The sequence below is a fragment of the Limulus polyphemus genome, unplaced genomic scaffold (assembly GCF_000517525.1).
Source record: "Limulus polyphemus unplaced genomic scaffold, Limulus_polyphemus-2.1.2 Scaffold2170, whole genome shotgun sequence".
NCBI classification, from domain to species: Eukaryota; Metazoa; Arthropoda; class Merostomata; order Xiphosura; family Limulidae; genus Limulus; species Limulus polyphemus.
The window spans coordinates 151271-154260 of NW_013667780.1; the positions used below are offsets into that span (position 1 = coordinate 151271).

The 2990-nt window shown below is 43.1% G+C and overlaps 1 protein-coding gene across 2 annotated transcripts in view; it reads right to left on the reverse strand.

The window, feature by feature from the left end:
- LOC106466155 overlaps positions 1–2990 on the reverse strand; it is a 76977-nt gene that overhangs the window by 15893 nt on the left and 58094 nt on the right. The gene's annotated exons all lie outside the window — the stretch shown is intronic.

Genomic DNA, 2990 nt, shown 5'->3' on the forward strand with positions numbered 1-2990 from the left:
GTCTGTTTCAGGCGCCCTCTTTTTTTAGTATATAAGTCCAGCTAATAAAACGGAGATAGATAGAGAAATAGGTATAAAAACAGATAATTGAGTCAAGCGAGCGGTAGTGACGGTAATATATAGTGTGTGTTTTGTTATCTAGATTGCAAACATATTGACTGTGGAAATTCTGTGTATTGCAAAGTTGTATCGAGAAAGAATAAACTAGTTTCAATTAAGAAAGAAATTATATCGCTGAAGTTTCTCGGAAAGAATTTCTACGGGAAATTAACAAACAAGCAGATACGCAACAAATTGGTGTCAGAGAGTGGGAAGGAAAATAAATAAAAAGAAGAAGATGGAAGCGAGAGATAGCAAACTACATCTTAGCAGATTTGATGGCAGCAATACAAGAACAGCAAAAGAAACAAGAAGAGAGACAACAGCAGTGGCAAGAAAACCTGCAACAGTGGCAGCTCGAACAGCAAAATAAACAAGAAGAGAGATTACAACAGTTGTTGGAGGAAAAAGAAAATAAACAAGAAGAGAGGCTACAGCAGTAGTTGGAGGAGAAAGAAAATAAACAAGAAGAGAGACTACAGCAGTGGCAGGAAAACCAGTACCAGTGGCAACTGGAACAAGGAAAGAAACAGGAAGAAAGACTCTAACAGTTGAGAGAAAGCCAGCACACACAAATGGAAAAGATTAGTAAATTTCAAAGTGAATTAAATACATTAACGGATGATTTACTGTCTTTTACACAAGGAGGATATATTAGCCATGGACCTAATCAGCCCCAGACAATGGGAAGCCCCTTCCAGACTCCGCAGCTGAACCCTAATGCAGACATCTTCAGTCCTATCGGAAGTCACATTCCAGACATGAGTGTCAGCAATAGGGGTGATCTAGTACGAAGGAAGCCACAGGAATTCGATGGGAAGGCACCATGGGAAGCATATAGAGCACAATATGAGTTCTTGGCAGAAACGAATCGATGGACAGAGGAGCAGAAAGCAGTGTACTTGGCGAGCCTGAAGGGACAACCACTGGAAATACTTGGACAGTTGTCAGCAGACGACAGGCACAACTATAGAGTACTGGTAGGTGCTCTGGAACTCAGGTATGGAACTCAAAATCAGTCTGAAGTCTAAAGGGCTAGGTTTAGGACTAGAGTCAGTGCTAAAGGGGAGAGCCTGCAAGAGCTGGCACAGGCCTTGGAAAGTATGGCACACAAGATCAACCCAACTGCACCACCTGATGTCCTCAAGCTGTTGCTGAGGGATCAATTTGTAGATGGCTTGGACAGTCCACAACTGAAGATACAAGTAAAGCAAGCACACCCCTCTACTATGCAGGATGCAATGGTCAGAGCTCTTGATTTAGAATCCTGCATTAAGTTCAGCACAAAGGTACCAAGGTTGGTACAGTCATCAGGATTCAAGGCCAGAAAAGGGCAGCTTTCAGAGAGGTTTGAGGGACTTTGCTGGTACTGTAACAAACCTGGGCACAAGAAAGCTCAATGCAGGCAACTTCAACATAGGGAAGATGCCACGTCAGGAAAGGCTGCTACCCAAAGAGGTTGTTGGAACTGTGGAGAGCAAGGACATATGAGGAGCCAGTGTGAGAATAATATTACCAATAATTCAGCCTCGGGGAAACCAGTAGTGGTTGGTATTGATGGATGCCCACCAACCTCCACCGTGGAAGTCCCAACAGTTAGGTGTAAAATGCCAAGCACACATAGTTTCTATGTGACAGGAAAGCTGGATGGATTGTCATAGATACTGCATCTCAGCAAACCCTTGTAAGTATCAATATGCTAGATCACAAAGGAGTACCAGAAGCTATACAGAAGCTCTGCGGTGTGACAGGACACTATACAAGGTTGTGAGGACCAGTGTGGGTAACTATTGAGCTCATAGGCATGAAGTACAGACACAAAGTATACTTGGCTGACATTGAAGACCAATGCATATTAGGGTTGAACTACTTACTACCGAGGAAGTGTGTAGTTAATTTTGATAAAATGACGTTTGGGAACAACAAAGACCAAATTCCGATAAGTTTTGCTGCTTCTGTTGAATTGCATGTCACAGCACGTAAGTCAACTACAATACCCCTTATGTTAGAGAAGATAATTTGGGGTAGAATAAAAGACCATCCCCAAGGAAGCCCGATGCTTGTGGAAGCAGTGGAAGACCCATGCAGGCCAGCAGATGTGAAGATTGGAAGGTCACTTGTGGCAGGTCATCAAGTAGTACCCATAACAGTGGTTAATTTCTCTAAATGTGGGCAGACACTTAAGGAAGGGGAATTGTTGGGTGTGTGCCAGGAGGTAGAGTCAATCAGTGTTAAGGCAAAAAATACAACCATAAAGAAAGGACATCCACTGCCAGAACACATAACTGACCTGTATAAGAAGAGCATAGTCCATTTGTCATCATCACAGGCTCTTCAGGTTAGAGAACTCTTGGCGAATTATGTAGACATCTTTTCAAAAGGAGATCATGACCTTGGCTGCACAGACCTTGTGAAGTGCAGAATAAACACAGGCAATCACTGTCCAATAAAGATCCCTCTGAGAATAATAGCTACGGCAAAGTGACAAGAGATGGAGAAGGTAACTGATGGCCTACTTAAGGAAGGGATAGTCGAGAAATCAGATAGTCCCTGGTCAGCTTCCGCCGTGTTAGTCCAGAAGAAGAATGGGACACAACATTGCTGTGTGGACTTCAGGGCTCTTAACAAGTTAACTGAAAAGGACTCATACCCGCTGCCAAAAATTGTTGATACTCTCGATGCCCTAAGTGGAGCCAGGTGGTTTTCAACTCTAGACTTAAAGTCGGGTTTCCATCAAGTGAAAATGGCTGAAGCAGATACACCTAAGACTGCATTTAGTTATGGCAATACTGTGTGATGCCATTCGGTCTTAGCAATGCTCCAGCAACATTTGAGAGGCTGATGGAAAGAGTATGGAAGGTCTACAATGGAGAATAGCTCTAGTGTACATG